The sequence below is a fragment of the Schistocerca gregaria genome, chromosome 8 (assembly GCF_023897955.1).
Source record: "Schistocerca gregaria isolate iqSchGreg1 chromosome 8, iqSchGreg1.2, whole genome shotgun sequence".
In the NCBI taxonomy this organism is placed as follows: Eukaryota; Metazoa; Arthropoda; class Insecta; order Orthoptera; family Acrididae; genus Schistocerca; species Schistocerca gregaria.
In genome coordinates this window covers 110,107,467-110,132,083 of record NC_064927.1, presented here as the reverse complement: position 1 = coordinate 110,132,083, position 24,617 = coordinate 110,107,467, and the positions used below count along the sequence as shown (strand labels likewise).

General features: G+C 51.6%; 49 non-coding genes across 49 annotated transcripts; 31 read left to right on the top strand and 18 right to left on the bottom strand.

Annotated features, from left to right (window-relative positions):
* Positions 1–56: 56 nt before the first annotated feature.
* On the bottom strand, positions 57–128 carry Trnad-guc (transfer RNA aspartic acid (anticodon GUC)). The gene has a single exon. It is a non-coding gene; the product is annotated as a tRNA-Asp (tRNA).
* Positions 129–860: 732 nt separating this feature from the next.
* On the top strand, positions 861–933 carry Trnar-acg (transfer RNA arginine (anticodon ACG)). Its single transcript has one exon. It is a non-coding gene; the product is annotated as a tRNA-Arg (tRNA).
* Positions 934–1,219: 286 nt separating this feature from the next.
* Trnam-cau (transfer RNA methionine (anticodon CAU)) lies at positions 1,220–1,291 on the top strand. The gene has a single exon. It is a non-coding gene; the product is annotated as a tRNA-Met (tRNA).
* Positions 1,292–1,523: 232 nt separating this feature from the next.
* On the bottom strand, positions 1,524–1,595 carry Trnad-guc (transfer RNA aspartic acid (anticodon GUC)). Its single transcript has one exon. It is a non-coding gene; the product is annotated as a tRNA-Asp (tRNA).
* Positions 1,596–2,327: 732 nt separating this feature from the next.
* Trnar-acg (transfer RNA arginine (anticodon ACG)) lies at positions 2,328–2,400 on the top strand. Its single transcript has one exon. It is a non-coding gene; the product is annotated as a tRNA-Arg (tRNA).
* Positions 2,401–2,686: 286 nt separating this feature from the next.
* On the top strand, positions 2,687–2,758 carry Trnam-cau (transfer RNA methionine (anticodon CAU)). Its single transcript has one exon. It is a non-coding gene; the product is annotated as a tRNA-Met (tRNA).
* Positions 2,759–2,990: 232 nt separating this feature from the next.
* Positions 2,991–3,062, bottom strand: Trnad-guc (transfer RNA aspartic acid (anticodon GUC)). Its single transcript has one exon. It is a non-coding gene; the product is annotated as a tRNA-Asp (tRNA).
* Positions 3,063–3,794: 732 nt separating this feature from the next.
* Positions 3,795–3,867, top strand: Trnar-acg (transfer RNA arginine (anticodon ACG)). The gene has a single exon. It is a non-coding gene; the product is annotated as a tRNA-Arg (tRNA).
* Positions 3,868–4,153: 286 nt separating this feature from the next.
* Trnam-cau (transfer RNA methionine (anticodon CAU)) lies at positions 4,154–4,225 on the top strand. The gene has a single exon. It is a non-coding gene; the product is annotated as a tRNA-Met (tRNA).
* A 232-nt stretch (positions 4,226–4,457) lies between these two features.
* Positions 4,458–4,529, bottom strand: Trnad-guc (transfer RNA aspartic acid (anticodon GUC)). The gene has a single exon. It is a non-coding gene; the product is annotated as a tRNA-Asp (tRNA).
* Positions 4,530–5,261: 732 nt separating this feature from the next.
* On the top strand, positions 5,262–5,334 carry Trnar-acg (transfer RNA arginine (anticodon ACG)). Its single transcript has one exon. It is a non-coding gene; the product is annotated as a tRNA-Arg (tRNA).
* Positions 5,335–5,620: 286 nt separating this feature from the next.
* On the top strand, positions 5,621–5,692 carry Trnam-cau (transfer RNA methionine (anticodon CAU)). The gene has a single exon. It is a non-coding gene; the product is annotated as a tRNA-Met (tRNA).
* Positions 5,693–5,924: 232 nt separating this feature from the next.
* Positions 5,925–5,996, bottom strand: Trnad-guc (transfer RNA aspartic acid (anticodon GUC)). Its single transcript has one exon. It is a non-coding gene; the product is annotated as a tRNA-Asp (tRNA).
* Positions 5,997–6,728: 732 nt separating this feature from the next.
* Positions 6,729–6,801, top strand: Trnar-acg (transfer RNA arginine (anticodon ACG)). The gene has a single exon. It is a non-coding gene; the product is annotated as a tRNA-Arg (tRNA).
* A 286-nt stretch (positions 6,802–7,087) lies between these two features.
* On the top strand, positions 7,088–7,159 carry Trnam-cau (transfer RNA methionine (anticodon CAU)). The gene has a single exon. It is a non-coding gene; the product is annotated as a tRNA-Met (tRNA).
* Positions 7,160–7,391: 232 nt separating this feature from the next.
* Positions 7,392–7,463, bottom strand: Trnad-guc (transfer RNA aspartic acid (anticodon GUC)). The gene has a single exon. It is a non-coding gene; the product is annotated as a tRNA-Asp (tRNA).
* Positions 7,464–8,195: 732 nt separating this feature from the next.
* Positions 8,196–8,268, top strand: Trnar-acg (transfer RNA arginine (anticodon ACG)). The gene has a single exon. It is a non-coding gene; the product is annotated as a tRNA-Arg (tRNA).
* Positions 8,269–8,554: 286 nt separating this feature from the next.
* Positions 8,555–8,626, top strand: Trnam-cau (transfer RNA methionine (anticodon CAU)). Its single transcript has one exon. It is a non-coding gene; the product is annotated as a tRNA-Met (tRNA).
* A 232-nt stretch (positions 8,627–8,858) lies between these two features.
* On the bottom strand, positions 8,859–8,930 carry Trnad-guc (transfer RNA aspartic acid (anticodon GUC)). The gene has a single exon. It is a non-coding gene; the product is annotated as a tRNA-Asp (tRNA).
* Positions 8,931–9,662: 732 nt separating this feature from the next.
* Positions 9,663–9,735, top strand: Trnar-acg (transfer RNA arginine (anticodon ACG)). The gene has a single exon. It is a non-coding gene; the product is annotated as a tRNA-Arg (tRNA).
* A 286-nt stretch (positions 9,736–10,021) lies between these two features.
* Positions 10,022–10,093, top strand: Trnam-cau (transfer RNA methionine (anticodon CAU)). The gene has a single exon. It is a non-coding gene; the product is annotated as a tRNA-Met (tRNA).
* A 232-nt stretch (positions 10,094–10,325) lies between these two features.
* Positions 10,326–10,397, bottom strand: Trnad-guc (transfer RNA aspartic acid (anticodon GUC)). Its single transcript has one exon. It is a non-coding gene; the product is annotated as a tRNA-Asp (tRNA).
* Positions 10,398–11,129: 732 nt separating this feature from the next.
* Trnar-acg (transfer RNA arginine (anticodon ACG)) lies at positions 11,130–11,202 on the top strand. Its single transcript has one exon. It is a non-coding gene; the product is annotated as a tRNA-Arg (tRNA).
* Positions 11,203–11,792: 590 nt separating this feature from the next.
* Positions 11,793–11,864, bottom strand: Trnad-guc (transfer RNA aspartic acid (anticodon GUC)). Its single transcript has one exon. It is a non-coding gene; the product is annotated as a tRNA-Asp (tRNA).
* A 554-nt stretch (positions 11,865–12,418) lies between these two features.
* Positions 12,419–12,491, top strand: Trnar-acg (transfer RNA arginine (anticodon ACG)). Its single transcript has one exon. It is a non-coding gene; the product is annotated as a tRNA-Arg (tRNA).
* Positions 12,492–12,777: 286 nt separating this feature from the next.
* On the top strand, positions 12,778–12,849 carry Trnam-cau (transfer RNA methionine (anticodon CAU)). The gene has a single exon. It is a non-coding gene; the product is annotated as a tRNA-Met (tRNA).
* Positions 12,850–13,081: 232 nt separating this feature from the next.
* Trnad-guc (transfer RNA aspartic acid (anticodon GUC)) lies at positions 13,082–13,153 on the bottom strand. The gene has a single exon. It is a non-coding gene; the product is annotated as a tRNA-Asp (tRNA).
* Positions 13,154–13,885: 732 nt separating this feature from the next.
* Trnar-acg (transfer RNA arginine (anticodon ACG)) lies at positions 13,886–13,958 on the top strand. The gene has a single exon. It is a non-coding gene; the product is annotated as a tRNA-Arg (tRNA).
* A 590-nt stretch (positions 13,959–14,548) lies between these two features.
* On the bottom strand, positions 14,549–14,620 carry Trnad-guc (transfer RNA aspartic acid (anticodon GUC)). The gene has a single exon. It is a non-coding gene; the product is annotated as a tRNA-Asp (tRNA).
* A 554-nt stretch (positions 14,621–15,174) lies between these two features.
* Positions 15,175–15,247, top strand: Trnar-acg (transfer RNA arginine (anticodon ACG)). The gene has a single exon. It is a non-coding gene; the product is annotated as a tRNA-Arg (tRNA).
* A 286-nt stretch (positions 15,248–15,533) lies between these two features.
* Trnam-cau (transfer RNA methionine (anticodon CAU)) lies at positions 15,534–15,605 on the top strand. Its single transcript has one exon. It is a non-coding gene; the product is annotated as a tRNA-Met (tRNA).
* Positions 15,606–15,837: 232 nt separating this feature from the next.
* Positions 15,838–15,909, bottom strand: Trnad-guc (transfer RNA aspartic acid (anticodon GUC)). The gene has a single exon. It is a non-coding gene; the product is annotated as a tRNA-Asp (tRNA).
* Positions 15,910–16,641: 732 nt separating this feature from the next.
* Positions 16,642–16,714, top strand: Trnar-acg (transfer RNA arginine (anticodon ACG)). Its single transcript has one exon. It is a non-coding gene; the product is annotated as a tRNA-Arg (tRNA).
* Positions 16,715–17,000: 286 nt separating this feature from the next.
* Trnam-cau (transfer RNA methionine (anticodon CAU)) lies at positions 17,001–17,072 on the top strand. Its single transcript has one exon. It is a non-coding gene; the product is annotated as a tRNA-Met (tRNA).
* A 232-nt stretch (positions 17,073–17,304) lies between these two features.
* On the bottom strand, positions 17,305–17,376 carry Trnad-guc (transfer RNA aspartic acid (anticodon GUC)). The gene has a single exon. It is a non-coding gene; the product is annotated as a tRNA-Asp (tRNA).
* Positions 17,377–18,108: 732 nt separating this feature from the next.
* Positions 18,109–18,181, top strand: Trnar-acg (transfer RNA arginine (anticodon ACG)). The gene has a single exon. It is a non-coding gene; the product is annotated as a tRNA-Arg (tRNA).
* Positions 18,182–18,771: 590 nt separating this feature from the next.
* Positions 18,772–18,843, bottom strand: Trnad-guc (transfer RNA aspartic acid (anticodon GUC)). The gene has a single exon. It is a non-coding gene; the product is annotated as a tRNA-Asp (tRNA).
* A 554-nt stretch (positions 18,844–19,397) lies between these two features.
* Trnar-acg (transfer RNA arginine (anticodon ACG)) lies at positions 19,398–19,470 on the top strand. The gene has a single exon. It is a non-coding gene; the product is annotated as a tRNA-Arg (tRNA).
* A 286-nt stretch (positions 19,471–19,756) lies between these two features.
* Positions 19,757–19,828, top strand: Trnam-cau (transfer RNA methionine (anticodon CAU)). The gene has a single exon. It is a non-coding gene; the product is annotated as a tRNA-Met (tRNA).
* Positions 19,829–20,060: 232 nt separating this feature from the next.
* Trnad-guc (transfer RNA aspartic acid (anticodon GUC)) lies at positions 20,061–20,132 on the bottom strand. The gene has a single exon. It is a non-coding gene; the product is annotated as a tRNA-Asp (tRNA).
* Positions 20,133–20,686: 554 nt separating this feature from the next.
* Trnar-acg (transfer RNA arginine (anticodon ACG)) lies at positions 20,687–20,759 on the top strand. Its single transcript has one exon. It is a non-coding gene; the product is annotated as a tRNA-Arg (tRNA).
* A 286-nt stretch (positions 20,760–21,045) lies between these two features.
* Positions 21,046–21,117, top strand: Trnam-cau (transfer RNA methionine (anticodon CAU)). The gene has a single exon. It is a non-coding gene; the product is annotated as a tRNA-Met (tRNA).
* A 232-nt stretch (positions 21,118–21,349) lies between these two features.
* Positions 21,350–21,421, bottom strand: Trnad-guc (transfer RNA aspartic acid (anticodon GUC)). Its single transcript has one exon. It is a non-coding gene; the product is annotated as a tRNA-Asp (tRNA).
* Positions 21,422–22,153: 732 nt separating this feature from the next.
* On the top strand, positions 22,154–22,226 carry Trnar-acg (transfer RNA arginine (anticodon ACG)). Its single transcript has one exon. It is a non-coding gene; the product is annotated as a tRNA-Arg (tRNA).
* Positions 22,227–22,512: 286 nt separating this feature from the next.
* On the top strand, positions 22,513–22,584 carry Trnam-cau (transfer RNA methionine (anticodon CAU)). Its single transcript has one exon. It is a non-coding gene; the product is annotated as a tRNA-Met (tRNA).
* A 232-nt stretch (positions 22,585–22,816) lies between these two features.
* On the bottom strand, positions 22,817–22,888 carry Trnad-guc (transfer RNA aspartic acid (anticodon GUC)). The gene has a single exon. It is a non-coding gene; the product is annotated as a tRNA-Asp (tRNA).
* Positions 22,889–23,620: 732 nt separating this feature from the next.
* Positions 23,621–23,693, top strand: Trnar-acg (transfer RNA arginine (anticodon ACG)). The gene has a single exon. It is a non-coding gene; the product is annotated as a tRNA-Arg (tRNA).
* A 286-nt stretch (positions 23,694–23,979) lies between these two features.
* Trnam-cau (transfer RNA methionine (anticodon CAU)) lies at positions 23,980–24,051 on the top strand. The gene has a single exon. It is a non-coding gene; the product is annotated as a tRNA-Met (tRNA).
* A 232-nt stretch (positions 24,052–24,283) lies between these two features.
* Positions 24,284–24,355, bottom strand: Trnad-guc (transfer RNA aspartic acid (anticodon GUC)). The gene has a single exon. It is a non-coding gene; the product is annotated as a tRNA-Asp (tRNA).
* Between the last annotated feature and the right edge of the window lie 262 nt (positions 24,356–24,617).

Here is a 24,617-nt window from a genome sequence, read left to right as displayed (position 1 = left end):
TCTTCCGACCCACGCACGAGCAACACTCTAGCAGGTTTGTGAGATAAAAATCGCATCTCCCCGGCGGGGAATCGAACCCCGGTCTCCCGCGTGACAGGCGGGGATACTAACCACTATACTACCGAGGATGAGCTGTAGGCAGTTGCCAGTGTGATAGACACAAGGTGCTAATAGCCGCCAACGTCCTTCACTAAGTTCGGCGGGTGATAGTGCTGCAACTAAAAATCGGATATGCCGCCTGGCGGGGAATCGGACCGCGGTCTCCCGCGTGACAGGCGGGGATACTAACCACTATACTACCGAGGAAGACGCAGCTAGTGTCTCGAATACACAATTATGTAACTCAAATAGCTGATACATCTGAAAACTAGCCTCCTGTTGCTGTCACAGAATGCTGCTACGAAATAAAATTATGCTCACCGTGAGGCTCGAATTCACAATCCCGGCATTGCTCACGGCTACTGCTTATAGGTACCGTGGGCTAACCAACTGCGCCACTGGGACTACAACCCAGTGCTCTCAGTTTGCGCTATTCACTTTGCTGTAAACCAGTGGTGCACACAGAAACATATGATCGCCACCTGATGCCATACGAATGCTTCGTGCTATTCTTGTTTCATATGCTACGCTTACATGCACATCAACGGGCTCTGGTCGTCGAGAAAACGCAGCAAATAGCGCGCCTTGCCTTCCGCTACCTGTCGAACAGTGAACGCAGATGTGTGGCAAGCTCTAAGCTCTGCAGGCGCACTGTGGCCACGCAGCTGAACGAGAGCTACCTTCCTTGGGAGCTTGCTGAGCCATGGAGAACACGTGTCTTAGCGAAGTGCCCTTGTCTAGTAATCGAAACTGCTGCCAGTGGCTCTGTGGCGCAACGGATAACGCGTCTGACTACGGATCAGAAGATTCCAGGTTCGAATCCTGGCAGAGTCGGTATTTTGTTAGTTGCGACGCGTAGCTGGGCAGTGGATTTCGTATGTCGCCGCATCGTGGAGTGCTTTGTTACTCCTGTGCATCTCGCAGCTGCATGTCGACGCGATCGTGGTAAATATCGCTGCCTGCAAGCGTCAGCGTAGCGTCAGTCGAGCAAAGTCGAGACAAGTCAAGCTGAGAGCTGTACGAGATGATACGCAACTAAGGACAGGCGTGTGAAAGCGACGCAGGCAACACTTTCCAAGTGTCTCTCTTCACGTAGCGAAGAGACAGAGCATCAACGCACAGCAGAGTGGCGCAGTGGAAGCGTGCTGGGCCCATAACCCAGAGGTCCGTGGATCGAAACCACGCTCTGCTAAAATTATTTTATTTGCAGACTGTGCCGAGCTCGATTATTACGCCCAGAGCGACTGCTGGGGTGTTTTGATTCAGATTCAACAGCAAACCTCGTAATTCTCCTCGTGTGAAGAATGCGAGAACCACTTCCTAAATTGTAGCCTTTGTTTATGTTTTTGCACCACCTATACTCCTTGATCTTCCGACCCACGCACGAGCAACACTCTAGCAGGTTTGTGAGATAAAAATCGCATCTCCCCGGCGGGGAATCGAACCCCGGTCTCCCGCGTGACAGGCGGGGATACTAACCACTATACTACCGAGGATGAGCTGTAGGCAGTTGTCAGTGTGATAGACACATGGTGCTAATAGCCGCCAACGTCCTTCACTAAGTTCGGCGGGTGATAGTGCTGCAACTAAAAATCGGATATGCCGCCTGGCGGGGAATCGGACCGCGGTCTCCCGCGTGACAGGCGGGGATACTAACCACTATACTACCGAGGAAGACGCAGCTAGTGTCTCGAATACACAATTATGTAACTCAAATAGCTGATACATCTGAAAACTAGCCTCCTGTTGCTGTCACAGAATGCTGCTACGAAATAAAATTATGCTCACCGTGAGGCTCGAATTCACAATCCCGGCATTGCTCACGGCTACTGCTTATACGTACCGTGGGCTAACCAACTGCGCCACTGGGACTACAACCCAGTGCTCTCAGTTTGCGCTATTCACTTTGCTGTAAACCAGTGGTGCACACAGAAACATATGATCGCCACCTGATGCCATACGAATGCTTCGTGCTATTCTTGTTTCATATGCTACGCTTACATGCACATCAACGGGCTCTGGTCGTCGAGAAAACGCAGCAAATAGCGCGCCTTGCCTTCCGCTACCTGTCGAACAGTGAACGCAGATGTGTGGCAAGCTCTAAGCTCTGCAGGCGCACTGTGGCCACGCAGCTGAACGAGAGCTACCTTCCTTGGGAGCTTGCTGAGCCATGGAGAACACGTGTCTTAGCGAAGTGCCCTTGTCTAGTAATCGAAACTGCTGCCAGTGGCTCTGTGGCGCAACGGATAACGCGTCTGACTACGGATCAGAAGATTCCAGGTTCGAATCCTGGCAGAGTCGGTATTTTGTTAGTTGCGACGCGTAGCTGGGCAGTGGATTTCGTATGTCGCCGCATCGTGGAGTGCTTTGTTACTCCTGTGCATCTCGCAGCTGCATGTCGACGCGATCGTGGTAAATATTGCTGCCTGCAAGCGTCAGCGTAGCGTCAGTCGAGCAAAGTCGAGACAAGTCAAGCTGAGAGCTGTACGAGATGATACGCAACTAAGGACAGGCGTGTGAAAGCGACGCAGGCAACACTTTCCAAGTGTCTCTCTTCACGTAGCGAAGAGACAGAGCATCAACGCACAGCAGAGTGGCGCAGTGGAAGCGTGCTGGGCCCATAACCCAGAGGTCCGTGGATCGAAACCACGCTCTGCTAAAATTATTTTATTTGCAGACTGTGCCGAGCTCGATTATTACGCCCAGAGCGACTGCTGGGGTGTTTTGATTCAGATTCAACAGCAAACCTCGTAATTCTCCTCGTGTGAAGAATGCGAGAACCACTTCCTAAATTGTAGCCTTTGTTTATGTTTTTGCACCACCTATACTCCTTGATCTTCCGACCCACGCACGAGCAACACTCTAGCAGGTTTGTGAGATAAAAATCGCATCTCCCCGGCGGGGAATCGAACCCCGGTCTCCCGCGTGACAGGCGGGGATACTAACCACTATACTACCGAGGATGAGCTGTAGGCAGTTGCCAGTGTGATAGACACATGGTGCTAATAGCCGCCAACGTCCTTCACTAAGTTCGGCGGGTGATAGTGCTGCAACTAAAAATCGGATATGCCGCCTGGCGGGGAATCGGACCGCGGTCTCCCGCGTGACAGGCGGGGATACTAACCACTATACTACCGAGGAAGACGCAGCTAGTGTCTCGAATACACAATTATGTAACTCAAATAGCTGATACATCTGAAAACTAGCCTCCTGTTGCTGTCACAGAATGCTGCTACGAAATAAAATTATGCTCACCGTGAGGCTCGAATTCACAATCCCGGCATTGCTCACGGCTACTGCTTATAGGTACCGTGGGCTAACCAACTGCGCCACTGGGACTACAACCCAGTGCTCTCAGTTTGCGCTATTCACTTTGCTGTAAACCAGTGGTGCACACAGAAACATATGATCGCCACCTGATGCCATACGAATGCTTCGTGCTATTCTTGTTTCATATGCTACGCTTACATGCACATCAACGGGCTCTGGTCGTCGAGAAAACGCAGCAAATAGCGCGCCTTGCCTTCCGCTACCTGTCGAACAGTGAACGCAGATGTGTGGCAAGCTCTAAGCTCTGCAGGCGCACTGTGGCCACGCAGCTGAACGAGAGCTACCTTCCTTGGGAGCTTGCTGAGCCATGGAGAACACGTGTCTTAGCGAAGTGCCCTTGTCTAGTAATCGAAACTGCTGCCAGTGGCTCTGTGGCGCAACGGATAACGCGTCTGACTACGGATCAGAAGATTCCAGGTTCGAATCCTGGCAGAGTCGGTATTTTGTTAGTTGCGACGCGTAGCTGGGCAGTGGATTTCGTATGTCGCCGCATCGTGGAGTGCTTTGTTACTCCTGTGCATCTCGCAGCTGCATGTCGACGCGATCGTGGTAAATATCGCTGCCTGCAAGCGTCAGCGTAGCGTCAGTCGAGCAAAGTCGAGACAAGTCAAGCTGAGAGCTGTACGAGATGATACGCAACTAAGGACAGGCGTGTGAAAGCGACGCAGGCAACACTTTCCAAGTGTCTCTCTTCACGTAGCGAAGAGACAGAGCATCAACGCACAGCAGAGTGGCGCAGTGGAAGCGTGCTGGGCCCATAACCCAGAGGTCCGTGGATCGAAACCACGCTCTGCTAAAATTATTTTATTTGCAGACTGTGCCGAGCTCGATTATTACGCCCAGAGCGACTGCTGGGGTGTTTTGATTCAGATTCAACAGCAAACCTCGTAATTCTCCTCGTGTGAAGAATGCGAGAACCACTTCCTAAATTGTAGCCTTTGTTTATGTTTTTGCACCACCTATACTCCTTGATCTTCCGACCCACGCACGAGCAACACTCTAGCAGGTTTGTGAGATAAAAATCGCATCTCCCCGGCGGGGAATCGAACCCCGGTCTCCCGCGTGACAGGCGGGGATACTAACCACTATACTACCGAGGATGAGCTGTAGGCAGTTGCCAGTGTGATAGACACATGGTGCTAATAGCCGCCAACGTCCTTCACTAAGTTCGGCGGGTGATAGTGCTGCAACTAAAAATCGGATATGCCGCCTGGCGGGGAATCGGACCGCGGTCTCCCGCGTGACAGGCGGGGATACTAACCACTATACTACCGAGGAAGACGCAGCTAGTGTCTCGAATACACAATTATGTAACTCAAATAGCTGATACATCTGAAAACTAGCCTCCTGTTGCTGTCACAGAATGCTGCTACGAAATAAAATTATGCTCACCGTGAGGCTCGAATTCACAATCCCGGCATTGCTCACGGCTACTGCTTATAGGTACCGTGGGCTAACCAACTGCGCCACTGGGACTACAACCCAGTGCTCTCAGTTTGCGCTATTCACTTTGCTGTAAACCAGTGGTGCACACAGAAACATATGATCGCCACCTGATGCCATACGAATGCTTCGTGCTATTCTTGTTTCATATGCTACGCTTACATGCACATCAACGGGCTCTGGTCGTCGAGAAAACGCAGCAAATAGCGCGCCTTGCCTTCCGCTACCTGTCGAACAGTGAACGCAGATGTGTGGCAAGCTCTAAGCTCTGCAGGCGCACTGTGGCCACGCAGCTGAACGAGAGCTACCTTCCTTGGGAGCTTGCTGAGCCATGGAGAACACGTGTCTTAGCGAAGTGCCCTTGTCTAGTAATCGAAACTGCTGCCAGTGGCTCTGTGGCGCAACGGATAACGCGTCTGACTACGGATCAGAAGATTCCAGGTTCGAATCCTGGCAGAGTCGGTATTTTGTTAGTTGCGACGCGTAGCTGGGCAGTGGATTTCGTATGTCGCCGCATCGTGGAGTGCTTTGTTACTCCTGTGCATCTCGCAGCTGCATGTCGACGCGATCGTGGTAAATATCGCTGCCTGCAAGCGTCAGCGTAGCGTCAGTCGAGCAAAGTCGAGACAAGTCAAGCTGAGAGCTGTACGAGATGATACGCAACTAAGGACAGGCGTGTGAAAGCGACGCAGGCAACACTTTCCAAGTGTCTCTCTTCACGTAGCGAAGAGACAGAGCATCAACGCACAGCAGAGTGGCGCAGTGGAAGCGTGCTGGGCCCATAACCCAGAGGTCCGTGGATCGAAACCACGCTCTGCTAAAATTATTTTATTTGCAGACTGTGCCGAGCTCGATTATTACGCCCAGAGCGACTGCTGGGGTGTTTTGATTCAGATTCAACAGCAAACCTCGTAATTCTCCTCGTGTGAAGAATGCGAGAACCACTTCCTAAATTGTAGCCTTTGTTTATGTTTTTGCACCACCTATACTCCTTGATCTTCCGACCCACGCACGAGCAACACTCTAGCAGGTTTGTGAGATAAAAATCGCATCTCCCCGGCGGGGAATCGAACCCCGGTCTCCCGCGTGACAGGCGGGGATACTAACCACTATACTACCGAGGATGAGCTGTAGGCAGTTGCCAGTGTGATAGACACATGGTGCTAATAGCCGCCAACGTCCTTCACTAAGTTCGGCGGGTGATAGTGCTGCAACTAAAAATCGGATATGCCGCCTGGCGGGGAATCGGACCGCGGTCTCCCGCGTGACAGGCGGGGATACTAACCACTATACTACCGAGGAAGACGCAGCTAGTGTCTCGAATACACAATTATGTAACTCAAATAGCTGATACATCTGAAAACTAGCCTCCTGTTGCTGTCACAGAATGCTGCTACGAAATAAAATTATGCTCACCGTGAGGCTCGAATTCACAATCCCGGCATTGCTCACGGCTACTGCTTATAGGTACCGTGGGCTAACCAACTGCGCCACTGGGACTACAACCCAGTGCTCTCAGTTTGCGCTATTCACTTTGCTGTAAACCAGTGGTGCACACAGAAACATATGATCGCCACCTGATGCCATACGAATGCTTCGTGCTATTCTTGTTTCATATGCTACGCTTACATGCACATCAACGGGCTCTGGTCGTCGAGAAAACGCAGCAAATAGCGCGCCTTGCCTTCCGCTACCTGTCGAACAGTGAACGCAGATGTGTGGCAAGCTCTAAGCTCTGCAGGCGCACTGTGGCCACGCAGCTGAACGAGAGCTACCTTCCTTGGGAGCTTGCTGAGCCATGGAGAACACGTGTCTTAGCGAAGTGCCCTTGTCTAGTAATCGAAACTGCTGCCAGTGGCTCTGTGGCGCAACGGATAACGCGTCTGACTACGGATCAGAAGATTCCAGGTTCGAATCCTGGCAGAGTCGGTATTTTGTTAGTTGCGACGCGTAGCTGGGCAGTGGATTTCGTATGTCGCCGGATCGTGGAGTGCTTTGTTACTCCTGTGCATCTCGCAGCTGCATGTCGACGCGATCGTGGTAAATATCGCTGCCTGCAAGCGTCAGCGTAGCGTCAGTCGAGCAAAGTCGAGACAAGTCAAGCTGAGAGCTGTACGAGATGATACGCAACTAAGGACAGGCGTGTGAAAGCGACGCAGGCAACACTTTCCAAGTGTCTCTCTTCACGTAGCGAAGAGACAGAGCATCAACGCACAGCAGAGTGGCGCAGTGGAAGCGTGCTGGGCCCATAACCCAGAGGTCCGTGGATCGAAACCACGCTCTGCTAAAATTATTTTATTTGCAGACTGTGCCGAGCTCGATTATTACGCCCAGAGCGACTGCTGGGGTGTTTTGATTCAGATTCAACAGCAAACCTCGTAATTCTCCTCGTGTGAAGAATGCGAGAACCACTTCCTAAATTGTAGCCTTTGTTTATGTTTTTGCACCACCTATACTCCTTGATCTTCCGACCCACGCACGAGCAACACTCTAGCAGGTTTGTGAGATAAAAATCGCATCTCCCCGGCGGGGAATCGAACCCCGGTCTCCCGCGTGACAGGCGGGGATACTAACCACTATACTACCGAGGATGAGCTGTAGGCAGTTGCCAGTGTGATAGACACATGGTGCTAATAGCCGCCAACGTCCTTCACTAAGTTCGGCGGGTGATAGTGCTGCAACTAAAAATCGGATATGCCGCCTGGCGGGGAATCGGACCGCGGTCTCCCGCGTGACAGGCGGGGATACTAACCACTATACTACCGAGGAAGACGCAGCTAGTGTCTCGAATACACAATTATGTAACTCAAATAGCTGATACATCTGAAAACTAGCCTCCTGTTGCTGTCACAGAATGCTGCTACGAAATAAAATTATGCTCACCGTGAGGCTCGAATTCACAATCCCGGCATTGCTCACGGCTACTGCTTATAGGTACCGTGGGCTAACCAACTGCGCCACTGGGACTACAACCCAGTGCTCTCAGTTTGCGCTATTCACTTTGCTGTAAACCAGTGGTGCACACAGAAACATATGATCGCCACCTGATGCCATACGAATGCTTCGTGCTATTCTTGTTTCATATGCTACGCTTACATGCACATCAACGGGCTCTGGTCGTCGAGAAAACGCAGCAAATAGCGCGCCTTGCCTTCCGCTACCTGTCGAACAGTGAACGCAGATGTGTGGCAAGCTCTAAGCTCTGCAGGCGCACTGTGGCCACGCAGCTGAACGAGAGCTACCTTCCTTGGGAGCTTGCTGAGCCATGGAGAACACGTGTCTTAGCGAAGTGCCCTTGTCTAGTAATCGAAACTGCTGCCAGTGGCTCTGTGGCGCAACGGATAACGCGTCTGACTACGGATCAGAAGATTCCAGGTTCGAATCCTGGCAGAGTCGGTATTTTGTTAGTTGCGACGCGTAGCTGGGCAGTGGATTTCGTATGTCGCCGCATCGTGGAGTGCTTTGTTACTCCTGTGCATCTCGCAGCTGCATGTCGACGCGATCGTGGTAAATATCGCTGCCTGCAAGCGTCAGCGTAGCGTCAGTCGAGCAAAGTCGAGACAAGTCAAGCTGAGAGCTGTACGAGATGATACGCAACTAAGGACAGGCGTGTGAAAGCGACGCAGGCAACACTTTCCAAGTGTCTCTCTTCACGTAGCGAAGAGACAGAGCATCAACGCACAGCAGAGTGGCGCAGTGGAAGCGTGCTGGGCCCATAACCCAGAGGTCCGTGGATCGAAACCACGCTCTGCTAAAATTATTTTATTTGCAGACTGTGCCGAGCTCGATTATTACGCCCAGAGCGACTGCTGGGGTGTTTTGATTCAGATTCAACAGCAAACCTCGTAATTCTCCTCGTGTGAAGAATGCGAGAACCACTTCCTAAATTGTAGCCTTTGTTTATGTTTTTGCACCACCTATACTCCTTGATCTTCCGACCCACGCACGAGCAACACTCTAGCAGGTTTGTGAGATAAAAATCGCATCTCCCCGGCGGGGAATCGAACCCCGGTCTCCCGCGTGACAGGCGGGGATACTAACCACTATACTACCGAGGATGAGCTGTAGGCAGTTGCCAGTGTGATAGACACATGGTGCTAATAGCCGCCAACGTCCTTCACTAAGTTCGGCGGGTGATAGTGCTGCAACTAAAAATCGGATATGCCGCCTGGCGGGGAATCGGACCGCGGTCTCCCGCGTGACAGGCGGGGATACTAACCACTATACTACCGAGGAAGACGCAGCTAGTGTCTCGAATACACAATTATGTAACTCAAATAGCTGATACATCTGAAAACTAGCCTCCTGTTGCTGTCACAGAATGCTGCTACGAAATAAAATTATGCTCACCGTGAGGCTCGAATTCACAATCCCGGCATTGCTCACGGCTACTGCTTATAGGTACCGTGGGCTAACCAACTGCGCCACTGGGACTACAACCCAGTGCTCTCAGTTTGCGCTATTCACTTTGCTGTAAACCAGTGGTGCACACAGAAACATATGATCGCCACCTGATGCCATACGAATGCTTCGTGCTATTCTTGTTTCATATGCTACGCTTACATGCACATCAACGGGCTCTGGTCGTCGAGAAAACGCAGCAAATAGCGCGCCTTGCCTTCCGCTACCTGTCGAACAGTGAACGCAGATGTGTGGCAAGCTCTAAGCTCTGCAGGCGCACTGTGGCCACGCAGCTGAACGAGAGCTACCTTCCTTGGGAGCTTGCTGAGCCATGGAGAACACGTGTCTTAGCGAAGTGCCCTTGTCTAGTAATCGAAACTGCTGCCAGTGGCTCTGTGGCGCAACGGATAACGCGTCTGACTACGGATCAGAAGATTCCAGGTTCGAATCCTGGCAGAGTCGGTATTTTGTTAGTTGCGACGCGTAGCTGGGCAGTGGATTTCGTATGTCGCCGCATCGTGGAGTGCTTTGTTACTCCTGTGCATCTCGCAGCTGCATGTCGACGCGATCGTGGTAAATATCGCTGCCTGCAAGCGTCAGCGTAGCGTCAGTCGAGCAAAGTCGAGACAAGTCAAGCTGAGAGCTGTACGAGATGATACGCAACTAAGGACAGGCGTGTGAAAGCGACGCAGGCAACACTTTCCAAGTGTCTCTCTTCACGTAGCGAAGAGACAGAGCATCAACGCACAGCAGAGTGGCGCAGTGGAAGCGTGCTGGGCCCATAACCCAGAGGTCCGTGGATCGAAACCACGCTCTGCTAAAATTATTTTATTTGCAGACTGTGCCGAGCTCGATTATTACGCCCAGAGCGACTGCTGGGGTGTTTTGATTCAGATTCAACAGCAAACCTCGTAATTCTCCTCGTGTGAAGAATGCGAGAACCACTTCCTAAATTGTAGCCTTTGTTTATGTTTTTGCACCACCTATACTCCTTGATCTTCCGACCCACGCACGAGCAACACTCTAGCAGGTTTGTGAGATAAAAATCGCATCTCCCCGGCGGGGAATCGAACCCCGGTCTCCCGCGTGACAGGCGGGGATACTAACCACTATACTACCGAGGATGAGCTGTAGGCAGTTGCCAGTGTGATAGACACATGGTGCTAATAGCCGCCAACGTCCTTCACTAAGTTCGGCGGGTGATAGTGCTGCAACTAAAAATCGGATATGCCGCCTGGCGGGGAATCGGACCGCGGTCTCCCGCGTGACAGGCGGGGATACTAACCACTATACTACCGAGGAAGACGCAGCTAGTGTCTCGAATACACAATTATGTAACTCAAATAGCTGATACATCTGAAAACTAGCCTCCTGTTGCTGTCACAGAATGCTGCTACGAAATAAAATTATGCTCACCGTGAGGCTCGAATTCACAATCCCGGCATTGCTCACGGCTACTGCTTATAGGTACCGTGGGCTAACCAACTGCGCCACTGGGACTACAACCCAGTGCTCTCAGTTTGCGCTATTCACTTTGCTGTAAACCAGTGGTGCACACAGAAACATATGATCGCCACCTGATGCCATACGAATGCTTCGTGCTATTCTTGTTTCATATGCTACGCTTACATGCACATCAACGGGCTCTGGTCGTCGAGAAAACGCAGCAAATAGCGCGCCTTGCCTTCCGCTACCTGTCGAACAGTGAACGCAGATGTGTGGCAAGCTCTAAGCTCTGCAGGCGCACTGTGGCCACGCAGCTGAACGAGAGCTACCTTCCTTGGGAGCTTGCTGAGCCATGGAGAACACGTGTCTTAGCGAAGTGCCCTTGTCTAGTAATCGAAACTGCTGCCAGTGGCTCTGTGGCGCAACGGATAACGCGTCTGACTACGGATCAGAAGATTCCAGGTTCGAATCCTGGCAGAGTCGGTATTTTGTTAGTTGCGACGCGTAGCTGGGCAGTGGATTTCGTATGTCGCCGCATCGTGGAGTGCTTTGTTACTCCTGTGCATCTCGCAGCTGCATGTCGACGCGATCGTGGTAAATATCGCTGCCTGCAAGCGTCAGCGTAGCGTCAGTCGAGCAAAGTCGAGACAAGTCAAGCTGAGAGCTGTACGAGATGATACGCAACTAAGGACAGGCGTGTGAAAGCGACGCAGGCAACACTTTCCAAGTGTCTCTCTTCACGTAGCGAAGAGACAGAGCATCAACGCACAGCAGAGTGGCGCAGTGGAAGCGTGTTGATCCCATAACCCAGAGGTCCGTGGATCGAAACCACGCTCTGCTAAAATTATTTTATTTGCAGACTGTGCCGAGCTCGATTATTACGCCCAGAGCGACTGCTGGGGTGTTTTGATTCAGATTCAACAGCAAACCTCGTAATTCTCCTCGTGTGAAGAATGCGAGAACCACTTCCTAAATTGTAGCCTTTGTTTATGTTTTTGCACCACCTATACTCCTTGATCTTCCGACCCACGCACGAGCAACACTCTAGCAGGTTTGTGAGATAAAAATCGCATCTCCCCGGCGGGGAATCGAACCCCGGTCTCCCGCGTGACAGGCGGGGATACTAACCACTATTCTACCGAGGAAGACGCAGCTAGTGTCTCGAATACACAATTATATAACTCAAATAGCTGATACATCTGAAAACTAGCCTCCTGTTGCTGTCACAGAATGCTGCTACGAAATAAAATTATGCTCACCGTGAGGCTCGAATTCACAATCCCGGCATTGCTCACGGCTACTGCTTATAGGTACCGTGGGCTAACCAACTGCGCCACTGGGACTACAACCCAGTGCTCTCAGTTTGCGCTATTCACTTTGCTGTAAACCAGTGGTGCACACAGAAACATATGATCGCCACCTGATGCCATACGAATGCTTCGTGCTATTCTTGTTTCATATGCTACGCTTACATGCACATCAACGGGCTCTGGTCGTCGAGAAAACGCAGCAAATAGCGCGCCTTGCCTTCCGCTACCTGTCGAACAGTGAACGCAGATGTGTGGCAAGCTCTAAGCTCTGCAGGCGCACTGTGGCCACGCAGCTGAACGAGAGCTACCTTCCTTGGGAGCTTGCTGAGCCATGGAGAACACGTGTCTTAGCGAAGTGCCCTTGTCTAGTAATCGAAACTGCTGCCAGTGGCTCTGTGGCGCAACGGATAACGCGTCTGACTACGGATCAGAAGATTCCAGGTTCGAATCCTGGCAGAGTCGGTATTTTGTTAGTTGCGACGCGTAGCTGGGCAGTGGATTTCGTATGTCGCCGCATCGTGGAGTGCTTTGTTACTCCTGTGCATCTCGCAGCTGCATGTCGACGCGATCGTGGTAAATATCGCTGCCTGCAAGCGTCAGCGTAGCGTCAGTCGAGCAAAGTCGAGACAAGTGAAGCTGAGAGCTGTACGAGATGATACGCAACTAAGGACAGGCGTGTGAAAGCGACGCAGGCAACACTTTCCAAGTGTCTCTCTTCACGTAGCGAAGAGACAGAGCATCAACGCACAGCAGAGTGGCGCAGTGGAAGCGTGCTGGGCCCATAACCCAGAGGTCGGTGGATCGAAACCACGCTCTGCTAAAATTATTTTATTTGCAGACTGTGCCGAGCTCGATTATTACGCCCAGAGCGACTGCTGGGGTGTTTTGATTCAGATTCAACAGCAAACCTCGTAATTCTCCTCGTGTGAAGAATGCGAGAACCACTTCCTAAATTGTAGCCTTTGTTTATGTTTTTGCACCACCTATACTCCTTGATCTTCCGACCCACGCACGAGCAACACTCTAGCAGGTTTGTGAGATAAAAATCGCATCTCCCCGGCGGGGAATCGAACCCCGGTCTCCCGCGTGACAGGCGGGGATACTAACCACTATACTACCGAGGATGAGCTGTAGGCAGTTGCCAGTGTGATAGACACATGGTGCTAATAGCCGCCAACGTCCTTCACTAAGTTCGGCGGGTGATAGTGCTGCAACTAAAAATCGGATATGCCGCCTGGCGGGGAATCGGACCGCGGTCTCCCGCGTGACAGGCGGGGATACTAACCACTATACTACCGAGGAAGACGCAGCTAGTGTCTCGAATACACAATTATGTAACTCAAATAGCTGATACATCTGAAAACTAGCCTCCTGTTGCTGTCACAGAATGCTGCTACGAAATAAAATTATGCTCACCGTGAGGCTCGAATTCACAATCCCGGCATTGCTCACGGCTACTGCTTATAGGTACCGTGGGCTAACCAACTGCGCCACTGGGACTACAACCCAGTGCTCTCAGTTTGCGCTATTCACTTTGCTGTAAACCAGTGGTGCACACAGAAACATATGATCGCCACCTGATGCCATACGAATGCTTCGTGCTATTCTTGTTTCATATGCTACGCTTACATGCACATCAACGGGCTCTGGTCGTCGAGAAAACGCAGCAAATAGCGCGCCTTGCCTTCCGCTACCTGTCGAACAGTGAACGCAGATGTGTGGCAAGCTCTAAGCTCTGCAGGCGCACTGTGGCCACGCAGCTGAACGAGAGCTACCTTCCTTGGGAGCTTGCTGAGCCATGGAGAACACGTGTCTTAGCGAAGTGCCCTTGTCTAGTAATCGAAACTGCTGCCAGTGGCTCTGTGGCGCAACGGATAACGCGTCTGACTACGGATCAGAAGATTCCAGGTTCGAATCCTGGCAGAGTCGGTATTTTGTTAGTTGCGACGCGTAGCTGGGCAGTGGATTACGTATGTCGCCGCATCGTGGAGTGCTTTGTTACTCCTGTGCATCTCGCAGCTGCATGTCGACGCGATCGTGGTAAATATCGCTGCCTGCAAGCGTCAGCGTAGCGTCAGTCGAGCAAAGTCGAGACAAGTCAAGCTGAGAGCTGTACGAGATGATACGCAACTAAGGACAGGCGTGTGAAAGCGACGCAGGCAACACTTTCCAAGTGTCTCTCTTCACGTAGCGAAGAGACAGAGCATCAACGCACAGCAGAGTGGCGCAGTGGAAGCGTGTTGATCCCATAACCCAGAGGTCCGTGGATCGAAACCACGCTCTGCTAAAATTATTTTATTTGCAGACTGTGCCGAGCTCGATTATTACGCCCAGAGCGACTGCTGGGGTGTTTTGATTCAGATTCAACAGCAAACCTCGTAATTCTCCTCGTGTGAAGAATGCGAGAACCACTTCCTAAATTGTAGCCTTTGTTTATGTTTTTGCACCACCTATACTCCTTGATCTTCCGACCCACGCACGAGCAACACTCTAGCAGGTTTGTGAGATAAAAATCGCATCTCCCCGGCGGGGAATCGAACCCCGGTCTCCCGCGTGACAGGCGGGGATACTAACCACTATTCTACCGAGGAAGACGCAGCTAGTGTCTCGAATACACAATTATATAACTCAAATAGCTGATACATCTGAAAACTAGCCTCCTGTTGCTGTCACAGAATGCTGCTACGAAATAAAATTATGCTCACCGTGAGGCTCGAATTCACAATCCCGGCATTGCTCACGGCTACTGCTTATAGGTACCGTGGGCTAACCAACTGCGCCACTGGGACTACAACCCAGTGCTCTCAGTTTGCGCTATTCACTTTGCTGTAAACCAGTGGTGCACACAGAAACATATGATCGCCACCTGATGCCATACGAATGCTTCGTGCTATTCTTGTTTCATATGCTACGCTTACATGCACATCAACGGGCTCTGGTCGTCGAGAAAACGCAGCAAATAGCGCGCCTTGCCTTCCGCTACCTGTCGAACAGTGAACGCAGATGTGTGGCAAGCTCTAAGCTCTGCAGGCGCACTGTGGCCACGCAGCTGAACGAGAGCTACCTTCCTTGGGAGCTTGCTGAGCCATGGAGAACACGTGTCTTAGCGAAGTGCCCTTGTCTAGTAATCGAAACTGCTGCCAGTGGCTCTGTGGCGCAACGGATAACGCGTCTGACTACGGATCAGAAGATTCCAGGTTCGAATCCTGGCAGAGTCGGTATTTTGTTAGTTGCGACGCGTAGCTGGGCAGTGGATTTCGTATGTCGCCGCATCGTGGAGTGCTTTGTTACTCCTGTGCATCTCGCAGCTGCATGTCGACGCGATCGTGGTAAATATCGCTGCCTGCAAGCGTCAGCGTAGCGTCAGTCGAGCAAAGTCGAGACAAGTCAAGCTGAGAGCTGTACGAGATGATACGCAACTAAGGACAGGCGTGTGAAAGCGACGCAGGCAACACTTTCCAAGTGTCTCTCTTCACGTAGCGAAGAGACAGAGCATCAACGCACAGCAGAGTGGCGCAGTGGAAGCGTGCTGGGCCCATAACCCAGAGGTCCGTGGATCGAAACCACGCTCTGCTAAAATTATTTTATTTGCAGACTGTGCCGAGCTCGATTATTACGCCCAGAGCGACTGCTGGGGTGTTTTGATTCAGATTCAACAGCAAACCTCGTAATTCTCCTCGTGTGAAGAATGCGAGAACCACTTCCTAAATTGTAGCCTTTGTTTATGTTTTTGCACCACCTATACTCCTTGATCTTCCGACCCACGCACGAGCAACACTCTAGCAGGTTTGTGAGATAAAAATCGCATCTCCCCGGCGGGGAATCGAACCCCGGTCTCCCGCGTGACAGGCGGGGATACTAACCACTATACTACCGAGGATGAGCTGTAGGCAGTTGCCAGTGTGATAGACACATGGTGCTAATAGCCGCCAACGTCCTTCACTAAGTTCGGCGGGTGATAGTGCTGCAACTAAAAATCGGATATGCCGCCTGGCGGGGAATCGGACCGCGGTCTCCCGCGTGACAGGCGGGGATACTAACCACTATACTACCGAGGAAGACGCAGCTAGTGTCTCGAATACACAATTATGTAACTCAAATAGCTGATACATCTGAAAACTAGCCTCCTGTTGCTGTCACAGAATGCTGCTACGAAATAAAATTATGCTCACCGTGAGGCTCGAATTCACAATCCCGGCATTGCTCACGGCTACTGCTTATAGGTACCGTGGGCTAACCAACTGCGCCACTGGGACTACAACCCAGTGCTCTCAGTTTGCGCTATTCACTTTGCTGTAAACCAGTGGTGCACACAGAAACATATGATCGCCACCTGATGCCATACGAATGCTTCGTGCTATTCTTGTTTCATATGCTACGCTTACATGCACATCAACGGGCTCTGGTCGTCGAGAAAACGCAGCAAATAGCGCGCCTTGCCTTCCGCTACCTGTCGAACAGTGAACGCAGATGTGTGGCAAGCTCTAAGCTCTGCAGGCGCACTGTGGCCACGCAGCTGAACGAGAGCTACCTTCCTTGGGAGCTTGCTGAGCCATGGAGAACACGTGTCTTAGCGAAGTGCCCTTGTCTAGTAATCGAAACTGCTGCCAGTGGCTCTGTGGCGCAACGGATAACGCGTCTGACTACGGATCAGAAGATTCCAGGTTCGAATCCTGGCAGAGTCGGTATTTTGTTAGTTGCGACGCGTAGCTGGGCAGTGGATTTCGTATGTCGCCGCATCGTGGAGTGCTTTGTTACTCCTGTGCATCTCGCAGCTGCATGTCGACGCGATCGTGGTAAATATCGCTGCCTGCAAGCGTCAGCGTAGCGTCAGTCGAGCAAAGTCGAGACAAGTCAAGCTGAGAGCTGTACGAGATGATACGCAACTAAGGACAGGCGTGTGAAAGCGACGCAGGCAACACTTTCCAAGTGTCTCTCTTCACGTAGCGAAGAGACAGAGCATCAACGCACAGCAGAGTGGCGCAATGGAAGCGTGCTGGGCCCATAACCCAGAGGTCCGTGGATCGAAACCACGCTCTGCTAAAATTATTTTATTTGCAGACTGTGCCGAGCTCGATTATTACGCCCAGAGCGACTGCTGGGGTGTTTTGATTCAGATTCAACAGCAAACCTCGTAATTCTCCTCGTGTGAAGAATGCGAGAACCACTTCCTAAATTGTAGCCTTTGTTTATGTTTTTGCACCACCTATACTCCTTGATCTTCCGACCCACGCACGAGCAACACTCTAGCAGGTTTGTGAGATAAAAATCGCATCTCCCCGGCGGGGAATCGAACCCCGGTCTCCCGCGTGACAGGCGGGGATACTAACCACTATACTACCGAGGATGAGCTGTAGGCAGTTGCCAGTGTGATAGACACATGGTGCTAATAGCCGCCAACGTCCTTCACTAAGTTCGGCGGGTGATAGTGCTGCAACTAAAAATCGGATATGCCGCCTGGCGGGGAATCGGACCGCGGTCTCCCGCGTGACAGGCGGGGATACTAACCACTATACTACCGAGGAAGACGCAGCTAGTGTCTCGAATACACAATTATGTAACTCAAATAGCTGATACATCTGAAAACTAGCCTCCTGTTGCTGTCACAGAATGCTGCTACGAAATAAAATTATGCTCACCGTGAGGCTCGAATTCACAATCCCGGCATTGCTCACGGCTACTGCTTATAGGTACCGTGGGCTAACCAACTGCGCCACTGGGACTACAACCCAGTGCTCTCAGTTTGCGCTATTCACTTTGCTGTAAACCAGTGGTGCACACAGAAACATATGATCGCCACCTGATGCCATACGAATGCTTCGTGCTATTCTTGTTTCATATGCTACGCTTACATGCACATCAACGGGCTCTGGTCGTCGAGAAAACGCAGCAAATAGCGCGCCTTGCCTTCCGCTACCTGTCGAACAGTGAACGCAGATGTGTGGCAAGCTCTAAGCTCTGCAGGCGCACTGTGGCCACGCAGCTGAACGAGAGCTACCTTCCTTGGGAGCTTGCTGAGCCATGGAGAACACGTGTCTTAGCGAAGTGCCCTTGTCTAGTAATCGAAACTGCTGCCAGTGGCTCTGTGGCGCAACGGATAACGCGTCTGACTACGGATCAGAAGATTCCAGGTTCGAATCCTGGCAGAGTCGGTATTTTGTTAGTTGCGACGCGTAGCTGGGCAGTGGATTTCGTATGTCGCCGCATCGTGGAGTGCTTTGTTACTCCTGTGCATCTCGCAGCTGCATGTCGACGCGATCGTGGTAAATATCGCTGCCTGCAAGCGTCAGCGTAGCGTCAGTCGAGCAAAGTCGAGACAAGTCAAGCTGAGAGCTGTACGAGATGATACGCAACTAAGGACAGGCGTGTGAAAGCGACGCAGGCAACACTTTCCAAGTGTCTCTCTTCACGTAGCGAAGAGACAGAGCATCAACGCACAGCAGAGTGGCGCAGTGGAAGCGTGTTGATCCCATAACCCAGAGGTCCGTGGATCGAAACCACGCTCTGCTAAAATTATTTTATTTGCAGACTGTGCCGAGCTCGATTATTACGCCCAGAGCGACTGCTGGGGTGTTTTGATTCAGATTCAACAGCAAACCTCGTAATTCTCCTCGTGTGAAGAATGCGAGAACCACTTCCTAAATTGTAGCCTTTGTTTATGTTTTTGCACCACCTATACTCCTTGATCTTCCGACCCACGCACGAGCAACACTCTAGCAGGTTTGTGAGATAAAAATCGCATCTCCCCGGCGGGGAATCGAACCCCGGTCTCCCGCGTGACAGGCGGGGATACTAACCACTATTCTACCGAGGAAGACGCAGCTAGTGTCTCGAATACACAATTATATAACTCAAATAGCTGATACATCTGAAAACTAGCCTCCTGTTGCTGTCACAGAATGCTGCTACGAAATAAAATTATGCTCACCGTGAGGCTCGAATTCACAATCCCGGCATTGCTCACGGCTACTGCTTATAGGTACCGTGGGCTAACCAACTGCGCCACTGGGACTACAACCCAGTGCTCTCAGTTTGCGCTATTCACTTTGCTGTAAACCAGTGGTGCACACAGAAACATATGATCGCCACCTGATGCCATACGAATGCTTCGTGCTATTCTTGTTTCATATGCTACGCTTACATGCACATCAACGGGCTCTGGTCGTCGAGAAAACGCAGCAAATAGCGCGCCTTGCCTTCCGCTACCTGTCGAACAGTGAACGCAGATGTGTGGCAAGCTCTAAGCTCTGCAGGCGCACTGTGGCCACGCAGCTGAACGAGAGCTACCTTCCTTGGGAGCTTGCTGAGCCATGGAGAACACGTGTCTTAGCGAAGTGCCCTTGTCTAGTAATCGAAACTGCTGCCAGTGGCTCTGTGGCGCAACGGGTAACGCGTCTGACTACGGATCAGAAGATTCCAGGTTCGAATCCTGGCAGAGTCGGTATTTTGTTAGTTGCGACGCGTAGCTGGGCAGTGGATTTCGTATGTCGCCGCATCGTGGAGTGCTTTGTTACTCCTGTGCATCTCGCAGCTGCATGTCGACGCGATCGTGGTAAATATCGCTGCCTGCAAGCGTCAGCGTAGCGTCAGTCGAGCAAAGTCGAGACAAGTCAAGCTGAGAGCTGTACGAGATGATACGCAACTAAGGACAGGCGTGTGAAAGCGACGCAGGCAACACTTTCCAAGTGTCTCTCTTCACGTAGCGAAGAGACAGAGCATCAACGCACAGCAGAGTGGCGCAGTGGAAGCGTGCTGGGCCCATAACCCAGAGGTCCGTGGATCGAAACCACGCTCTGCTAAAATTATTTTATTTGCAGACTGTGCCGAGCTCGATTATTACGCCCAGAGCGACTGCTGGGGTGTTTTGATTCAGATTCAACAGCAAACCTCGTAATTCTCCTCGTGTGAAGAATGCGAGAACCACTTCCTAAATTGTAGCCTTTGTTTATGTTTTTGCACCACCTATACTCCTTGATCTTCCGACCCACGCACGAGCAACACTCTAGCAGGTTTGTGAGATAAAAATCGCATCTCCCCGGCGGGGAATCGAACCCCGGTCTCCCGCGTGACAGGCGGGGATACTAACCACTATACTACCGAGGAAGACGCAGCTAGTGTCTCGAATACACAATTATGTAACTCAAATAGCTGATACATCTGAAAACTAGCCTCCTGTTGCTGTCACAGAATGCTGCTACGAAATAAAATTATGCTCACCGTGAGGCTCGAATTCACAATCCCGGCATTGCTCACGGCTACTGCTTATAGGTACCGTGGGCTAACCAACTGCGCCACTGGGACTACAACCCAGTGCTCTCAGTTTGCGCTATTCACTTTGCTGTAAACCAGTGGTGCACACAGAAACATATGATCGCCACCTGATGCCATACGAATGCTTCGTGCTATTCTTGTTTCATATGCTACGCTTACATGCACATCAACGGGCTCTGGTCGTCGAGAAAACGCAGCAAATAGCGCGCCTTGCCTTCCGCTACCTGTCGAACAGTGAACGCAGATGTGTGGCAAGCTCTAAGCTCTGCAGGCGCACTGTGGCCACGCAGCTGAACGAGAGCTACCTTCCTTGGGAGCTTGCTGAGCCATGGAGAACACGTGTCTTAGCGAAGTGCCCTTGTCTAGTAATCGAAACTGCTGCCAGTGGCTCTGTGGCGCAACGGATAACGCGTCTGACTACGGATCAGAAGATTCCAGGTTCGAATCCTGGCAGAGTCGGTATTTTGTTAGTTGCGACGCGTAGCTGGGCAGTGGATTTCGTATGTCGCCGCATCGTGGAGTGCTTTGTTACTCCTGTGCATCTCGCAGCTGCATGTCGACGCGATCGTGGTAAATATCGCTGCCTGCAAGCGTCAGCGTAGCGTCAGTCGAGCAAAGTCGAGACAAGTCAAGCTGAGAGCTGTACGAGATGATACGCAACTAAGGACAGGCGTGTGAAAGCGACGCAGGCAACACTTTCCAAGTGTCTCTCTTCACGTAGCGAAGAGACAGAGCATCAACGCACAGCAGAGTGGCGCAGTGGAAGCGTGCTGGGCCCATAACCCAGAGGTCCGTGGATCGAAACCACGCTCTGCTAAAATTATTTTATTTGCAGACTGTGCCGAGCTCGATTATTACGCCCAGAGCGACTGCTGGGGTGTTTTGATTCAGATTCAACAGCAAACCTCGTAATTCTCCTCGTGTGAAGAATGCGAGAACCACTTCCTAAATTGTAGCCTTTGTTTATGTTTTTGCACCACCTATACTCCTTGATCTTCCGACCCACGCACGAGCAACACTCTAGCAGGTTTGTGAGATAAAAATCGCATCTCCCCGGCGGGGAATCGAACCCCGGTCTCCCGCGTGACAGGCGGGGATACTAACCACTATACTACCGAGGATGAGCTGTAGGCAGTTGCCAGTGTGATAGACACATGGTGCTAATAGCCGCCAACGTCCTTCACTAAGTTCGGCGGGTGATAGTGCTGCAACTAAAAATCGGATATGCCGCCTGGCGGGGAATCGGACCGCGGTCTCCCGCGTGACAGGCGGGGATACTAACCACTATACTACCGAGGAAGACGCAGCTAGTGTCTCGAATACACAATTATGTAACTCAAATAGCTGATACATCTGAAAACTAGCCTCCTGTTGCTGTCACAGAATGCTGCTACGAAATAAAATTATGCTCACCGTGAGGCTCGAATTCACAATCCCGGCATTGCTCACGGCTACTGCTTATAGGTACCGTGGGCTAACCAACTGCGCCACTGGGACTACAACCCAGTGCTCTCAGTTTGCGCTATTCACTTTGCTGTAAACCAGTGGTGCACACAGAAACATATGATCGCCACCTGATGCCATACGAATGCTTCGTGCTATTCTTGTTTCATATGCTACGCTTACATGCACATCAACGGGCTCTGGTCGTCGAGAAAACGCAGCAAATAGCGCGCCTTGCCTTCCGCTACCTGTCGAACAGTGAACGCAGATGTGTGGCAAGCTCTAAGCTCTGCAGGCGCACTGTGGCCACGCAGCTGAACGAGAGCTACCTTCCTTGGGAGCTTGCTGAGCCATGGAGAACACGTGTCTTAGCGAAGTGCCCTTGTCTAGTAATCGAAACTGCTGCTAGTGGCTCTGTGGCGCAACGGATAACGCGTCTGACTACGGATCAGAAGATTCCAGGTTCGAATCCTGGCAGAGTCGGTATTTTGTTAGTTGCGACGCGTAGCTGGGCAGTGGATTTCGTATGTCGCCGCATCGTGGAGTGCTTTGTTACTCCTGTGCATCTCGCAGCTGCATGTCGACGCGATCGTGGTAAATATCGCTGCCTGCAAGCGTCAGCGTAGCGTCAGTCGAGCAAAGTCGAGACAAGTCAAGCTGAGAGCTGTACGAGATGATACGCAACTAAGGACAGGCGTGTGAAAGCGACGCAGGCAACACTTTCCAAGTGTCTCTCTTCACGTAGCGAAGAGACAGAGCATCAACGCACAGCAGAGTGGCGCAGTGGAAGCGTGCTGGGCCCATAACCCAGAGGTCCGTGGATCGAAACCACGCTCTGCTAAAATTATTTTATTTGCAGACTGTGCCGAGCTCGATAATTACGCCCAGAGCGACTGCTGGGGTGTTTTGATTCAGATTCAACAGCAAACCTCGTAATTCTCCTCGTGTGAAGAATGCGAGAACCACTTCCTAAATTGTAGCCTTTGTTTATGTTTTTGCACCACCTATACTCCTTGATCTTCCGACCCACGCACGAGCAACACTCTAGCAGGTTTGTGAGATAAAAATCGCATCTCCCCGGCGGGGAATCGAACCCCGGTCTCCCGCGTGACAGGCGGGGATACTAACCACTATACTACCGAGGATGAGCTGTAGGCAGTTGCCAGTGTGATAGACACATGGTGCTAATAGCCGCCAACGTCCTTCACTAAGTTCGGCGGGTGATAGTGCTGCAACTAAAAATCGGATATGCCGCCTGGCGGGGAATCGGACCGCGGTCTCCCGCGTGACAGGCGGGGATACTAACCACTATACTACCGAGGAAGACGCAGCTAGTGTCTCGAATACACAATTATGTAACTCAAATAGCTGATACATCTGAAAACTAGCCTCCTGTTGCTGTCACAGAATGCTGCTACGAAATAAAATTATGCTCACCGTGAGGCTCGAATTCACAATCCCGGCATTGCTCACGGCTACTGCTTATAGGTACCGTGGGCTAACCAACTGCGCCACTGGGACTACAACCCAGTGCTCTCAGTTTGCGCTATTCACTTTGCTGTAAACCAGTGGTGCACACAGAAACATATGATCGCCACCTGATGCCATACGAATGCTTCGTGCTATTCTTGTTTCATATGCTACGCTTACATGCACATCAACGGGCTCTGGTCGTCGAGAAAACGCAGCAAATAGCGCGCCTTGCCTTCCGCTACCTGTCGAACAGTGAACGCAGATGTGTGGCAAGCTCTAAGCTCTGCAGGCGCACTGTGGCCACGCAGCTGAACGAGAGCTACCTTCCTTGGGAGCTTGCTGAGCCATGGAGAACACGTGTCTTAGCGAAGTGCCCTTGTCTAGTAATCGAAAATGCTGCCAGTGGCTCTGTGGCGCAACGGATAACGCGTCTGACTACGGATCAGAAGATTCCAGGTTCGAATCCTGGCAGAGTCGGTATTTTGTTAGTTGCGACGCGTAGCTGGGCAGTGGATTTCGTATGTCGCCGCATCGTGGAGTGCTTTGTTACTCCTGTGCATCTCGCAGCTGCATGTCGACGCGATCGTGGTAAATATCGCTGCCTGCAAGCGTCAGCGTAGCGTCAGTCGAGCAAAGTCGAGACAAGTCAAGCTGAGAGCTGTACGAGATGATACGCAACTAAGGACAGGCGTGTGAAAGCGACGCAGGCAACACTTTCCAAGTGTCACTCTTCACGTAGCGAAGAGACAGAGCATCAACGCACAGCAGAGTGGCGCAGTGGAAGCGTGCTGGGCCCATAACCCAGAGGTCCGTGGATCGAAACCACGCTCTGCTAAAATTATTTTATTTGCAGACTGTGCCGAGCTCGATTATTACGCCCAGAGCGACTGCTGGGGTGTTTTGATTCAGATTCAACAGCAAACCTCGTAATTCTCCTCGTGTGAAGAATGCGAGAACCACTTCCTAAATTGTAGCCTTTGTTTATGTTTTTGCACCACCTATACTCCTTGATCTTCCGACCCACGCACGAGCAACACTCTAGCAGGTTTGTGAGATAAAAATCGCATCTCCCCGGCGGGGAATCGAACCCCGGTCTCCCGCGTGACAGGCGGGGATACTAACCACTATACTACCGAGGATGAGCTGTAGGCAGTTGCCAGTGTGATAGACACATGGTGCTAATAGCCGCCAACGTCCTTCACTAAGTTCGGCGGGTGATAGTGCTGCAACTAAAAATCGGATATGCCGCCTGGCGGGGAATCGGACCGCGGTCTCCCGCGTGACAGGCGGGGATACTAACCACTATACTACCGAGGAAGACGCAGCTAGTGTCTCGAATACACAATTATGTAACTCAAATAGCTGATACATCTGAAAACTAGCCTCCTGTTGCTGTCACAG